The sequence below is a fragment of the Solea solea genome, chromosome 3, assembly GCF_958295425.1.
Source record: "Solea solea chromosome 3, fSolSol10.1, whole genome shotgun sequence".
NCBI lineage: Eukaryota > Metazoa > Chordata > Actinopteri > Pleuronectiformes > Soleidae > Solea > Solea solea.
This window is the reverse complement of record NC_081136.1, coordinates 1131579-1148263: the sequence shown is the minus strand read 5'-3', so window position 1 is coordinate 1148263 and position 16685 is coordinate 1131579. Positions and strand designations below refer to the sequence as shown.

The following is a 16685-nucleotide window of genomic DNA, read 5'->3' as shown; positions in this document are numbered from 1 at the left end:
GTGAGATTAAAGTTGGAATTCTGAGATTAAAGTCAGAATTCTGAGAAAAAGTCAGAATTAAAAAATTCTGAGAAAAAAGTCAGAATTCTAAAAATCCTGAGATTAAAGTCAGAATTCAAAAATTCTGAGAAAAAAGCCAGCATTCAAAAATTCTGAGATTAAAGTAGGAATTCTCAGAAAAAAAAGTCAGATTAATCTCACACTTCAGAATTAATTTAGTCTCGGGACACATGGGGCCCAGACCGTCTCCGTAAAGTCACGTCTCATGTGTATCTGGCTCCTGATGAAGCGGTAAATTGATCTAATCTGACACACAAAACAAAAACCACGACAGATCCAACAGTTTCACTTACATTTGTATCGACTTTTGTTTTAAGATAAATTAGCTTTTACTTTTTCACGGTGGAAACTTTGTAGAAAAATCCAACATCCTGTTGACTTTTCTTTCCATGTGATAAATGAGCCGTGACTCAGACTTGTGATCTTCTAAGTGAGGCCACGCTGGTCTGTTTCAGGCCAAATAATCCATTAGTCCAGCAGAAAATCAGTGTTGGGCAACTGACTTGAAAAATAGAATTATACATTGACAAAAAAAAAGAATAATTACGGCCGCATGTCAGCCAGAACACTCCAACACCAAAGTCTTTACTCAGTCCTGATTTATAATAATCTGATTTTAAACACAGCCCCGCCCCCCCCCCCCACACACACACCAGTTTAAAAAACAGCTGACAAATTCTGACTGATTTATTTTCCTTCACAGAGGAATAAATAAATCACAGCTAAAGCCCAAAGGCCACAATTAACAAGAGAGAAAGCAACAACTTTTAAACCGTTAAAGGTGCAAGATTCACACAGGATGTCACTTAAATATGATATAATACAGTTAATGTCTGACATTTGAAAGATGATATCGATAAAATATTTTTCATCAAATATGTAATATGTACTTTAAAGTAAACATTTTAACAACACTAACCCTTTTTTCCCCCTAATTTTACCAACATTAGCATCTTAGCTTCTCTACCTTTACCATAAAATGACAACTCGACCGTTTGGTGGAGCACGTTTTTGAGACTTATTTTAGTTGAATGAAGTTTCATAATTCTGTATAACGACTCCTCTGAGACGATAATATGTCAGCAAAATAGTTTTACCTTCCAAAGTCCAAAGAGTGAATTTTCACTGTGTCACTTCCTGTTTGAAGGAACACTGAAAAGGCATACTGCTCACAGACACAGTGCCATCTAGTGGGCTTCTTTTTTTTTAGCATTGCACAACTACACCAAACGGTATTTTTCTCATTTTTCAATGAATATATTGACTTAAATGGTTGAGTAGTACCTCAAGTGCTTTTGCCCATTGACAATTTACTGCATGTTAAAACAGTGTAAAACACTGCAGTTGTACATGTGAACAGTATGAAACATATTTAAAGTAACAAGTCTTTTTTGTCCAAAAACAGGCCAAAAAAAACATGGAAACTACAGGTGACAAAGACGCGGCTTCTTCGGCGTCCTGATAAAAACCAGCGCGTCGCCTGCGATTTCCCAACCGTGATATACTTGTTTTATACTTGTGTTATCGTTTAAATGTAGAGCTCATCGTGTTCAGACGACATCACGTCAGCAGATGTCGCCGCGTCTGATCGAGCGAGCGTGTTTTCTGCAGCTCTGCTCGATGTCAGAGACGCACGGAAACAAACCCAGAGTCCAGCTGGTGTGTGTGTGTGTGTCTGTGTGTGTCAATATTGTATTGATTGCTGTGGCTGCACTCACTTTTCCATGGATCAACATTAGAATTTACGCAACTGTGTGTGCTGTTCCCCCCTGCTCTGATGTTGTTGTTGTTGTTGCTGCGTTCACTGACTTTTTCACAGTTTCTCTTTGTGTGTTTTTTACGTGTCTGTCTCTCTTTGTGTGTTTTTTTACGTGTCTGTCTCTCTCTGTGTGTTTTTTTACGTGTCTGTCTCTCTTTGTGTGTTTTTTAACGTGTCTGTCTCTCGCTGTGTGTTTTTTTACGTGTCTGTCTCTCTTTGTGTGTTTTTTACGTGTCTGTCGCCTCTCGCAGCCTCTTCACTGCTCTCTCTCTTTCTCTTTCACTCCCTCTCATCCTGTATCTCACATCTCGTCTCTGGTGTCTCACTGAGCACCAGGCAGCAGGGCCGTCCCTGGAGTGACCTTGGGGATGAAGGGGGGGGGGGGACTGATCACGAGTCAGGAAACCCGGGCATTCAACACCCAACCCATCACCCTCCCCTCACCCCATGCAACACTCCAAAAAAAAAAAGAAGGAAAGAAAGAAGACGACACACACAGCAGCAGCAGCAGCAGCTATCGTACACTCGGCTCACAAAGAGAAATAGTATTGAAGCAGCAGCAGAAGCAGCAGCAGCAGCAGCAGCAGCAGCAGCATCAGCAGCAGCGGGGCAGAGGTGCACATGAGAAGAGTCTCGAGAAACTACGGCGTCAAGCTCTGATATACAACGACCAGACCTCGCAACATAAAGTAAGTGGATTTCTCTTCTGTCCTGGTTTGGTTTTCACACTGAGGGAGAGAGAGGGAGAGAGGAGGGGATGGGATTATGGAGCGGGGGGGGGGTAAATAAATAAATAAAAGTTTGGTCAAAAATAGACGAAGGCCGGTGTCAACTTTAACTTTAAGTGTGTGTGTGTTTTTAAAAGCAGATAAGCGCACACACACACACACACACACTTAAAGTTCAAGGTTAAATTGGGATTAAGATTTTGTAAAAATGAACCAAGCTTTTCTTTTTCTCGCCTTCTGGTGCGACGTGAAACTCGTGTTGACATGATGCTTATCCCCCCCCCCCCCGCGCCCCCCGAGGCTGTTTGTTGATCTGAGATAATAAACATATGAAATCATAAAAGACGATTGAAGCTTTGAAATGGAGGAGAATTAGGAGCAGCGCTGCCCGGTGGTACAGTGGGTCGCAGACGTGCTGGGTAAACAATCGGAGACGCCCCGATAATCCCGGGCAGCTGCGGGCTGTTAAATCATTAGTCTATTTCCTCAGTGATGAGACTTCAAACATCCATGTGCTTTGTTTATTATCGCGTGCGTAGATGTTGTTGTTGTTGCTCTTCTGCTTCCCTGCATGAAAACAGGCTGAGGGAGCATTTGTGTGTGTACAGCTGCAGCACGGGGGCGGGCGGAGGGCGGGGCCAAAAAAAAAGCAGGTGAAACAAGACGTAAACATTGTTATACTGAGATTTTCACGTGGAAAAGACGTGAGTGCTGCGTGAAGTCAGCCACTTTCCTGTTTTCCCAGGATGCAGTAAAGTGGGTCAGGCCTGACTGGAATGACAAACCCCCGCATACGTGGTCCGGCAGAACCTTCCTCTGCCTCCCGTTGCCATGGATCTCCTCAGTCCTGGTATAGCAACCCCCGAGTCAGACCGGTTTCTGCAGGCATTCCTGCGACAGACAAAAGCTTTTCTCCGGCTCATTCTTGCCCGAAATGAGGTGTCCGCTTCATTTCTTTAGAATCAACACATTGTGTGGTCCTTAATGAAAGAGCCGGGGGAGATTAAACACGAGGTGGAGATGAGCTGGAGGAGAAGAGAGGGAAAAAAACAGCTTCTGGGGGTTTGTAGGAAGTCAGGAGACAATGTGGATTAGGCTGGACCACGGCCAGCGAGGGCCCGACTCATAACACCGCTCCATTTCTAAATACTGGAGAAAGACTTTGGCATTTCGCCTCCATGACGGCCATTTGAAGGCCTTTAGGTGACATTTTACACATTCTGCCCTTTCCTCTCGTTAAACACTCTCCGTCACCACGCGATCCCGGCGCCTATATGTCAGGACAACAGAGCGCAAACCAGTTCACTTTCCTCTCCATGGAGGAGCTGGAGCAATAAGGCATTGAATTGTGCTGTTAGGGCCCTGAGAAGTTCGCTCCGGGGGGGAGGGAAGCGCGGTGAATGCAGCCAATTCTCATCCATAGGGCACAAGCAAGCGAGAGAGGCAGAAAGAAGGGAAGGGGGGGATGAGAACATACACAAAGATCCTCACACTGAGCGGCTGGTTTTATTCTCGTGGGGTCCGCGCTGACCCCCCTCACATGTGGGATGAACAGAATGAGCCCCGCCGGGGTCCAGAGGGCCTCCACAGAGAGAGAGGACAGGATAAAAGACGGGAAGAGGAGAGGAGAGGAGGGGACGGATGCCAGGAGAGAGGACTGTCAGGGCAACATCAGAGCGCAGAATCTGGAAAAACCCGGAAAAACTTTCATGGTTGGGTGAAAATACACAGCCAGGAAACAGATAAGAGATCCTCAAAATTAGATCCCAATATCGTACCAAAAAAACATGCGTCCAATAATAATAAGACAATAATTCAGTTTTCTTAATGTCACGTAAACACGTCAGTCTGACTACGATCGAGCTTGTCTTAGTCGGACTAACATAACTGGATAATGCGATTCATAGTCCGATTACTCCTGCATGTGTGCGCTTAGTCGGACTGGAGTCGCACCAAAACTTCCTCCCCGACCTTTGACCCGGAAGTAGAAGGAGACGACATATAAAGTGCAGAACTACGTACAGCAAGGACGAGACATACAGAACGGCAACGCCATCCGTCGAGCAGTGGAGGAGCAGTGGAGGAGCAGTGGAGGAGCAGTGGAGGAGCAGCTGCTGAGGGGGTCTGGGTTAAATGTTCATGTGTGGACGTGCAGGGACCGATGTCATTACAGACAATCAAAGCTGGTCCTGGCCCTGTGATGCCCTCTGTGAGGGACACGTGGGGGGGGGGTTTGTGTTGAGGCGTGTTGTCGCTCTTCCATAACCGTCCGGTGTCGGCATCGTAAATCAAAACAGGTGCTAATTTCCTCCTTGTTCCTGAACTTTGAATGGATTTTCAGTAAGAAATCAAACCTAACAGTGTCCCGCGTCCCCCCCGCGTCCCCACGCTCTGCTCTCGCCTCGATTTGACGTTTGATCCTCGGAGAGCTAATGATAACCTGAGGCTTTTCCTCTGTAATCAGTCACCTCATTAGTGTCCCACTCACATGGACACACACACACACACACACACACACACACACTGTCCCCAGGCCTGTCGCTGCTGCTGTGGACGTGACAGAAGGGCAACAGTCTGAGGGCAGCAGCCGGAGTCGTACCGAGAAAGTAAACATGCACCAAAGCAAGAGTCACTCTAATTGGATGTTTGATCAAATTTACCCACGATTTGCCACCATCTATCTGTCTGTCTGTCTGTCTGTCTATCTATATATATATATACTTTATTATATATGTATATATATATATATATACATATATACTTTATTATATATGTATATATGTGTATATATATACATATATGTTTATACTTTATTATGTGTATATATATACATATACATACAGTATATGTAAATAAATATATATACATATACGTGTATATATACATATATATATATATATAATATGAGCAGCTATTAACACATGATCTCCTCTTAAAGTGAATAAAAATCATCTACATTTATCTCCTACAGCTCAATGGTGTCGCTCTACTGAGGAACTGCAGTTTTTAAATATGCAGAAAACACCAATAATGAGCCGAACCTCGCGTTTGTGCATATTTGCACCTTTCAGCGAGCGACAGGCAGCTTTGCACAGAGAGGCTGCGTTTGTGTGTCTTTAGCAAATGTCGCAGAGGGAACCCGGGGGTCCTGTGGGCGCTGCTCTCGTCGCGCTGTGTGTGTCCAGGCTTCCAAGTGTAAAGCACGAGGGACGAGGTTGTGTTTGTGTTGCTCTAATGAACTCTGGCTCTCACACAGAGACAAAGAAGAGAGGATTTTAGCATCGGGTCATTCTCTCTTTATGAATCCTTCTTCTGCTTTCTAAAATAAAAGTATTCCACAGTTAACAACTCGGGGAAAAAAACTTTTCTCGCCGATGCAGAACCTTGTTAAATGGCTCACAGGAAAAACCCTGGGGGCGCGATTAAATAACATCGCTGCCAAACCTCCACATTAGAGCTGCAATCTATCGGCTCAATCAATTCAACCTCTCGCTTTATTTTTGTTTACGTGCTTTGTGGCCACGAGTGGATTGGACCTGTTAGAGATTTATTAGCAATAATATTAAAACACTTTCTACAGTGAGAGTTTGATTCTTCAAGGCGTGAAAGATAGATGTGTGGGCATATAATAACCCCCAAAAAACGTGGCAGCGGGGAGGCAAGAGTGTGTTTGTGTTGCTAAGTGGGATGTAGAGGTGATGATGAGAAGCACTTTGATTGCTAAGTGTGTAAAAGGAAAAGAGGGAAAAGGAGGCAGCGGTGCAGCACTCTGGGTGCCGTGAAAACCAGAAACGGAAGAGGAAAGATGGCGATGACGAGGATTCGCTGTGAAACCACAATAATCCTATTTCTTCTTGGACGGCTAATGGCAGCGTTGCACTTCGAAGCTTTAATTTTTGCATTGTTTAGCATTAATTCCATAATAATCTTCCAGCATAACGTAAATTAAGGGATAACTGAGAAAACTGTTCTGCCCCTACGATCCGAAAGAGAGAGTGGAGCGACCTCGGGCGATAGGCGCGGCGGTCACACCCCGGACAGATCGCCGGTCCGTGACAGGGACAAACAACCAATCGCTCTCACACCTGCGGTCAAACAACACCTGCGTGAAAGTGTGCGTCAGTGTGGGCGGAGACTTTGAGAGACAATGAGTGGGTTGGTTTACGCGTGTGTCAAAAGTCAGATTTTAGTCGGACTAAGACAATCATTTGGTTTTCTTGATGTGCGGCAAACACGTCTGTCAGACTAAAATCAAGCTACTCTTAGTCAGACTAACATACCTGGATAATGCATAGTCAGATTACTCCTGCATGTATACGCTTAAGGCCCTGGTATACTTAAGGGTCCTGCAGTATCCCACTTCACCATCGGGTGGCGGTACAAGTCTGGACTCAGGGAGTAGGACGCATTCCTTCCATAGAAGAAGAGAGCGATGCTGACGCTCAGGGGGAGTCGTGCTCTCAGCCGGTTCGAGGCTCGGATCACTGTTTGGTGAGCCGGGCTTATACTCCGCCTCTGGTGGGGTGGGGCTTATACTCCACCTCTGGTGGGGCGGGGAATTCAATTTGCACATGCGCCACGCACGCGCACCCAACGCGTTCTTCACACGGAAGTAGAAGGAGACTGAATTTCGTTCGTCTGTTTGCTGTTTGTTTTTCTTTCATACAAGAGATTCAGCGCCACCTACAGAGGCGGAGTCAGACATACAAAATAAATCTGTGTCCTCTGACTCGATCGCTCATTGCGTGATCGCATCGCTCACTCTGTCACGTGTGAAATGCGCGCGTCGTGTCCGCGAGTGTGAAAAACGTCAGCGGTTAACGAGCCTGAGAACGAGCCGCTGATCTTGCGTACTGCAGCTTTAACGGCTCAGCTTCACCGAGGCCTCCAGTCGTGTCTTAAAGGCCCAGTGTGTGACATTTACGAGATTTTATTGGCAGTGATTAAATAAACCAACCATAAATACACTTTATGACAGCGTGTAATTGCTTTCAGTTTAATATAGTTGTTGTTGTTTTTATTTATAGCTTTAGAATAAACATTTAAATCTACTTGTTAAACAGGGGCCTTCCCTGACAGAGGCCGCCATCTTAGACGTGTTTCTACCAGCACACGTTTGGTGTTTTTGAAGTTTCTGATTTTCTTTAACAAATCCCCGCCTCTCCGTTCTCTGCAGCTTTTTTGTTTTTTTTTGGTTACCAGGCTCCAAACCTCCAACACTTTGTCGTTAAGATCTTTTAAATCTGGTTTGATGGAGAGTTTCCTCGGCTCTGGGGGTTTATATTTGCTGCTCCTGTCTTCGGGGCACTTGATACTGGAGAACATGTGATTTGGGAAAATGAAGCACCTATGAGGGATGAGTGGGGCGAATGGGATTAGGCCCACTCTGTAAAGGCATTATAGATTAATGTCCGCCCACCAATTAGTGATTAGAGGCCATGATCCAAAAAGGGTGGGAGCTTTTCTGTGAGGCACTTGTTGTCCCTAATGTGTGCACGTCACAGTGTCATCGCAGTGAATGAATTATGAATTGTGAATTCCCCTGACTTGAGAGAAGCGAGTTTCCTCCGCATGACGGCAAAGAAGAGAAGGAGGATCGAGTGGGAAGAAAACGGGGAGCAAGGCAAGAGGGAGAGAGAGAGAATCATTAGTCATATCCATTAGTATTCTGTCCACAGCGTGTGCTGTGAGACAGCCGGTCTGTCCAAATAAACAACCAGCAGAGGGGGGAGGTGCCTCATTATAAAACTCACCCGTTTTTTTCTCACCCGGGGTGGGGGGGGGGGGGGGTTCACATTCCGTCTGACCACAAACACCAGGCCAACGCTGTGGCCCCGCCCTCTGTCTCTGCTGGAGTTTGGCGGTGGTTCGCGAAGCAGCGTCTCGCACGCTGTTCACCGCGTGACGAGGACCGAAACCTCACAAGGGGACGTCCCGGGAAACAGTTCGAGAGGTGTCTCTCCTCGTGTTTGGATGTCTTCACACCCCCGTCCACGTTCTCACAGGAAGACACTGACGCTCAACAAAGGAGGCAGTTTGACTTACTTCCTTTAAAGTCTCCCTTATATCTGAATGAAATTTGGTTAAATGGCGCTTCCTCGCCGCTTCTTCGATGATAAATCTCCATCTCGCTGTTGTGTTGCATGAATGATTTGACTGAAGCACTGAAGACATTATGAGTTATGATATTACTTCCAAATCTTGCTCTGCTGAGCTGAACTTTTTTAGGTAAGTAGATCAGGAATGATTCACCTGTCAAATAGTAAAAAACACTCTCCTTTAGTGTGTACTTATTTGAAAATGTCTACATTAAACAGACTTTGATTCTGATTCTAGCATCTTGTCTAAATCATATCATCGCCCTAAAAAGGTGAAAATGGTGACATGACCTTTAACCCTTAAGAGTTCTGAGGGACATTTTCTGCCGCTAGGACCAAATTAGTCCATTTTTTTCTGACAACAACAATGCATCAAAATCAATGTTTCTACCAATCACTGACCCATCTCAAGGTCTAATAATAATTATAATCCAATTATTGTAGGTTATTTCCGTGTTGTGTCGACATAATGTCCTTTAAAGGGTTACAATTTCAAAAATCTTATTAATATTTGTATGTTTGTGTATTTCAAGCTGAAGTAGCTTTTATAGATTGACAAAAATATTAACATATAATATTATTACAGCAGTTTTTGGGAAGGTGCCATTTTCGGCCACTAGGAACAAATGAGTAAGTTTTTTAAAGGAACTCTCGAGGGTTAATGACAAACTGCTGCGTCTGTAGGTGTTCTATTAAACTCAGGATTTTGGATGAATTAGGACTAAAATAGACAACTCCTGTGTCTACTTTTGTTGTTTACTGTTATTGTGCGTTGCCGCCGGTGACAGTGATTCAAACAGGCATTCGGACGCAACAACAGAACAGAGCAGAGCCCTCCGGACTCCTCTTTTTTTTATATATATATATATATATATATATATATATATTCCTTTATTTTGGACGCCATTGCAGATTCAGGGTCACTGTGACATGGACACAGAGACTACGACCTCGAGGTGTAAGTGAAACATCAGCTCCCATCTGTGTTCACTGCAGATTCCGTATGTCATCTCTTACCCTTCGGCTGAGCACATTTTTTTTTTTTTACACACTTTCCCTGAATTCTCACACAAAGTAAAAAAACTAATGAATGCAAATGTGCGACATGTCCTTTGCTGGTAAAGACCCAGACCTCGTCTGTGGGCTTGGCAGCCGAACAAGTCCCTGTTCTGGCAAATCTGCCTCTGAACTTGTACCTTCAAAAGTTCAGTTATTCGCCTGGTTGACCTTAAACATGACGAGTGGAAAATACAGAGAGAGGTAGCTTTAAATTAAATGGACCGTTTCCTCGACGCCGCCTCTCTTCTTGGTCTTCTCTCACTCATCCCTGGCATGAGGAGGTTTGTGGGTGAGAAGGACGAGTTTGTGTCGCGACTCTTCCGCGATCCCGCGCCTGTAATCCGCTCGCCGACTGACGTCAAACTGACGGAATCTGTTGCCTGTGTGTAAATATTAGTGACATCTAGTGGCGAGGCTGCAGAGTGCAGCAGACCAGAGGCCTTTTCCTTTGTCTTCTTCGTTGGTTTGTGTATCAGGTTGATAGAGCAAACAAAAGGCTGACCCGCAGCAAAACAATTTCTATTTTTCTGTTAATAAAAAACCCATTTACAGGTAGTGTGTTCAACTTTAGACCAAGCCCTCCTAAATGTTACACCGTTGACCTTTAACAAACTTTAAGAGCATGACATTTAACGACAAATTTACCTTCGCTCTCCTCCTATGAAGTATGAGTAATTGCTTTGTATGTCAGATCACAAAGGCACAAAAGGTGGAGGAAAGAAGTACAAAGATTAAGGTGTTGGTGTGTGTGGGGATTTTATTGTCTTAACCTTAGCACGGTGAAGTGCGTTCATTCGTTTAGACTGCACACAAAAACTGGAATTGTGTGAAATAACGCTGAGGTACCTGCAGGTCGACGTACAGAATTTAAATCCTGGATCTAAGGTTCTCAAGGGATTAGGAAAAGGAGAGAAGGAAATGAACTGGCGATGACGTGGCGCTGGAGAACAGGTCTAACACAGATTCATTCAAGGTTCCCCCGTTTATTTAGACAAGGATTATAGACGTCAGTGATGCTACTTAGTGGTAGTGTAGTAGTGACATCTAATGGTGAGTCTGCAGATTGCAACTACAACCGTAGGTGAAGTATTAAGCCCCGCCCACAAAGCAGAGAAAACATTTAGACAACAGAAGAAGTCGTCGCCAAGGAGCCTCGACCTGGCGACTCTGTCCGGCGGACACCCTGACTCCCCCTGCCCGACGGACCTTTCCTTCGAACATGTCTGAGGGATCGTCCTCTTCTTCTTTGGTAAGAATGCATCCTATTGCCTGCCTCCAGACATACCGCCACCCGATGGTGAAATGGGATACTACAGGACCCTGGCGTGACTTTGTAACCCTGACCTAAGATTTTCAATGTTTTAATCCTGAGAAAGCACAAACTAGACGATCCAGTCAAGACTCAGGACCACACACCAATTCAGGGATTTGGGATCTCACCGAATCCCGCGGGATTTAACATGAATTCAGAGTATATTCAGATGTTTCGAAATAGAGCGTTTTTTTCTTTTCTTTTTGTTCATAAAAACGAGTCGAGTGAAATTTGAACTGTGACGCATTTACAAATTTCACAAATTCAATCCTGATTTGAAACATTTGGAGTAGTTTTGCCTCAGGTTGTTTGTATAGTTGCTGTCAAATTGCCTTTATAAGACACATTCTTACTGTATGTTTAAACACTGTAATGGTAAAGTTCTAAGGTTTAAGCTTAATTCTACACACACAAATATATTTATGTTACATACATGCAATGGTTGTGGAAGTCAAAAATCTAAATGTTACACCTGGACCTTTATCTCTTCTGACTGTGCTCAGAGCTGGAATTATCAGATGAATATTATATAGATGAATAAAACCAGCTTCACTGCAGCGGCTCATGTGACACACATTACAGTAAACTAGGGCACGAGGAGAGGAGAGGAGGCGACACTGCAGCGCCGTCTCCTCCGACTCTCCTAATGCACAGTGGTAAGTTGAAAGGTCACGGTTAGAGCTCTGGGCTGCGACTGTGGGGCTGGTGCCCCTCCCCCCGCCCCCCCCTGTAACCCTGCACCCACCCCGCAGCTGAACGCAGCCAGAGTCATGTCAGGGCCACTGGCATCAGCACAGTGAGCGCCGAGCTGGGATTGGATGTGTCCGTGCACTCCCTCATTTATCTGTAAATGGCGTCACATATAGAATCTACAGCATTTATGGTTTTGGTGAATAAAGCGGCGGCGGGCGGCGTTTTGTGCAGATGGATGTGGACAACGATGACATCACGCTCGCACAATCCACTGAGGTTATTTCCACAGATGGATGGAAATGGCTTATTGCAGAAAATACAAGGTGATGGTGAATGAGATGGATCTGCGAGGTGGACCGAATGATTTTTGGGCGAAATGGAGTGAAAATCTTTTCTTTTTTCCCTTATTTGACAAAACAGACTCTCTTGAGTGTGTGTGTGGATTTTATCATTTATTAACGACACAATCAGACAGTAAACTAGCATTAAAGGTCCAGTATGTGACAGTTTATGTGGAATAAGCATATTGCAGGGGACGCGTTTGCATTACTGTGGTTCCGCGGCGACAGTTTGTGCTATAACGGTTCCTGAAAGCTGAGAAGTTGAACATCAACGCACAACGTGTGGTTATTACGGTAATTTCACTCGCGCTGTTGCAGGAAGGCATCTTTGTCACGAGAGAGGAGGGAGTTGGACATAGCACATAGTTTCCATTTTTATTTTGGCCTGTTTTTGGACATTGAGACAAAAATTCAAACAAATTTAACAAGATTTAACAAAATCTAGTGCGTTCATGTACAACTGCAGTGTTTTTTCTTCCATTTCAACAAGCAGTAAATTGTAAATAACTGCCAGATAGTGACAGTTATTCTGGAAAAGTGGGCAAAAATCACTTAGTCACAGGACACACAGGACGTTTTCTTGCCCTTTTCTGGTTAAAATAAGCAAAAAAAAAACAAATTTTGAGGCTTAGGTGTTAAAGGGTTAAACTATGATGGTGTTTAGCCTCTACACAGTTTGGATGATCTTCCATTAATATCCATTTATATTTCCCATTACAATATAGCCCCTCCTCCTCAACATGGGTGGAGTCACCACTGCACGGCTGCATGAAACTACCGTGACTTTGTTTTCTACGCAACACAAACACACAAACTAGTGACTTATAGAGCAGTTGTTTTCAGTGTAACTGAATCATTAGAATCAGTTCATTTCAAAATGGATGGAAAAGCAAAATAGCTGCTATGCCGCGCCGAGGCGAGTCGAGTCACGCTAGTGGAAACACGCCATCGGTGTCAGGGCAACACTGAGCATGTGAGTGAAGGATGATCATGTGAATCATGTAGATTTTTTTACGATAAAAGAAGAAAACAGCAAAATTCATCAATGTAAATTGAGTGATATTGGTATCAGTATTGTTATTGGACACCTATGTCCCTAAAATCTCTTATAGTATATCTGAAACTGCGGCTCGTTTTTGTGTCGACGTTCATGGACAGAAACAGAAAAGCTCCTGAACCTCAGTGACCTTTGCCATCGATTGAACCGCAGACAAACAAGCTGCGAGCCGATTCTATTGTGGAATAAATTAGGCAGTGTGAACGCTGTGTATTGAATTCCCATCAGCCTCCCCCTCCTGACGTCAGACGACCGTAGGCGCTGGATCTCTGCGGTGCCGCACGCGCCCTCTTCAGTGACTGCACTACACTTACAACTCACACACACACACACACACACACACACACACACACACTGTTCTGTTGCCCACTGGGACCCTGGTTGCCAATTATATGCCAATTATTATCTTTTTTTTCCCCCCACACTATTTTTCCCTTTTCACGTCAAGGCCACCACACATAAAAGTTGTTTACATGTTTATTAAGTTTGGCATTGAGGCGAGATTTCTGAGCACTCTCTGGGAAAACAGGTGTTCAATTAACGTTGAGCCAGCTGCTGTCAAAGATGTCTTGAAGCGGAGGCTTTTGGTGCTTTCTTTGGAGGAGGCGCGGGAGCGTTTGTGGTCAGCACAGGATCTGCATCAATGCGCTTCCAACTGGTCCGTGGATGGGGCAGCAAGTCAAGTGCAGATGGTACCGAGTTTATCGCGATTGGCAGGAATTGAAGTCGAAATTTGGATTTCAATTCGATAAAAAGACGACGCACAACTCGCGTGCGGTTCCGTTCACTGCCGCAGAGCAAATAGTGGTCGTCAGTTCACCACGATGAGCAGCAGGTGGCGCAATTTATCAGCTTCCTGACCTTGCTCAAGCATAAAAACTTCATTGCAATATTTGAAGACTTTTTTTTCAGTTTTGTGTCTCCGCCAAATCTGCTTAGCCAGTCTTTGCTGGAACGCGTCCGCTAGCTACAAGAATTCATTGTTTCACAACAAAGCAACTAGACAACTTTTCGCCTCTGATCAGCGGTTTGCTCGGGCGGAGCGAGGCCAGACTCCGTGAGGAACTGCCCGAGTGTTTCCAGACTCCACAGGTTATAGATTAGCCTTTAAAACTGAACAGAAGACAGTGCTAGATGGAGGCGGTGCGCTTTGTTAGCCTTCCGATCCCATCTCCTCGTGCCAAATGGCCCCAAAGACAACGCAATAAAAGTGAATGATTTGCTCCGGCCAAATGTCGCGTCCTTGACAGATCGGGGATGTCCAATCTTCCTCTGTCCACCACTCAGAAAATAACTTTCCTCTCCTGCTCCCTCGATGGCTGGAAATAAGACTGTCACCCGGTCCTGGGATATAGAGCGTCGGAAGCTGCGTTTGATTCATTGAGGGTCGCGTCGAGTCTGCCAGAGAAGGAACTGAGCGACACCATCATTACAAACGGGAGTAAACAAGTTAAAAATAGCATCGTTTCTCTCCCTCTCTCGCTCTTGTTGTGAATGAAATGCTGCAGTGGGAGGATTTCGATGCTTTTCCTCCTCGCAGTGTACGAAGAGAGAGGCAACATAAACCCCAATACACTGTTATGATAATTAGCCGTTGCCCCTTTTGTCTTAATTATGGTGATTTCATGGAACTCCCTGATAGATTTGCACAAACCGTGTAGAAAATAAGTGACGAGTAGAAAGAAAACGAGGCCTCGAGTGGGAATTTAAAGGCATGCTTTTTCGATTGGCGGCCACTGGGTGGCAGCGCAAGACGCTGTGAGCAAAGTGTTGATTTTCCTTTTGTAAAGTTGTGCTGAACAGTTCAGGAGGAGGTTGTTCTGAACTCCTGCTCCTGTTTTGCTGCCAGAAACGTTTGTCTCTTCGTCTCTTGGACTCTCCCCTGTGGTAAAACTTTTTGTTTTCAGTGTCATGTTTTCTGTGGGTTTGTTTCACAGCGTTTGAAGCTGTGAAGTAATTGTTGGGCCGACCTTCGACCTTCTGAGCCGCTGCTGATAATTCTGTTCAATGAAAACAGGCAGGAGAAGAAACGCGACATCCAATGAGTTTTTAAATCCTTTGTTAGATTTAACACCAAGAAAAACTACACAGACTAATTCATCAGAATGTTTTGAAGCAGAGACCATAGACGACTTTCTCCCAAATGATTTCCGACACGTTTTCTCTTTGGTGGAGATTTTTTCGTGCTTGTTTGACTGAATACATTCTGACTGGTTGCTGTGGTTCAGGGTCGTCTTGATCCGACTCAACGAGTCTTTCTTCTTTTTGTGTCTGATCCCACAGAGAGAAAAAAGCCTTTTCTCTGTGATCAACCTCAAACATATTTGAAGACTTTAGGCAGGGTTGAGTGCAGGTGATTCAACCGCTGCCAAAAGACAGTTTTTAAGGTTCACGTTGGAGCAGCGGAGAAAGTCGACCCTTTTTTCCATTTCCACCACAGATGAGATTATTCTCCGCTAGACTCGGTACGATTGAGGACTCGGTTCTCGACCCTTCTGAACAACGTGTTCCCCTCCTCGCCTGAGGCGGCGCTGCGTCAAGAATCACTGAAGGAGGAGACGAGATTCCTCTGCTGTTTTAATGCAGGACAACTTCTGTTTCCTCCACATCAGAGCAAAACATGCAGCTGCATCAAATCCTATGGTTCTGTGTGAACGTACGACGCTCTGATTGTTTCGGTTGTGTTTACCCACAATGCACTGCGTTGCAGCGAAGCGAACCGAGACCTACGTTTTTAGGTGGACCAGAGTCTTACCTCCCCAAACAAACTGAACTTTAGAGGACTTATACTGTACTGTACTATACTATGCTATTTTATACTATTCTATACTATACTATACTATGTTATGCTATTTTATACTATTCTATACTATACTATACTATGCTATGCTATTTTATACTATTCTATACTATACTATACTATGCTATGCTATTTTATACTATTCTATACTATACTATACTATGCTATGCTATTTTATACTATTCTATACTATACTATACTATACTATACTATACTATTCTATACTGTACCGTACTATTTTATACTATACTATTCTATACTGTACTATACTATTCTATACTCAAACTGTTCCGACTGATTCATACTGCATGGAAACTTATTGGTGTCAAGGAGCACTCACTCATCCATGCAGAGCATATATGAACAGGCTACTTTAAGACAAGCCAATAGAATCGTTAGTGACGCGAGTCCCATTCTACACACAGAGTATGAGCTGCTGCCCTCTGGTGGAAGGTTTAGAGTTCCTCGCTGCAGACTGAACTGATTCCAAAACTAATTTATTCTTGTGTCTATTAAGCTCTTAAATAGTGGCAGATAAAAGCTGGAATAAGCCCGGGTTTGCATTCTTCACGGTTACTGCTATTTATCTATTTATTTTAATATCTGTTGTATTGTGTTTGTATCATGTTGTATATGTTGTTTTTTTGTCATGACTGCAGCAAAGACAAAGTGGGACCATAAAGTTAATCTTGATACTATACTTTACTATATACACAAGCATTGTACAACCCATATTTTGCTATATATACTGTAAAAAAGAAAAACTGTTTCAGAATAA

The 16685-nt window shown here is 44.2% G+C and overlaps 1 protein-coding gene across 1 annotated transcript in view; it reads left to right on the top strand.

Annotated features, from left to right (window-relative positions):
* Positions 1 to 2299: 2299 nt before the first annotated feature.
* Positions 2300 to 16685, top strand: part of ptn (pleiotrophin) — a 43474-nt gene continuing 29088 nt past the window's right edge. The window contains exon 1 of the mRNA XM_058626277.1: positions 2300 to 2508. The gene's annotated coding sequence lies outside the window, so the exon portion shown is untranslated. The remainder of the gene's footprint in view (positions 2509 to 16685) is intronic.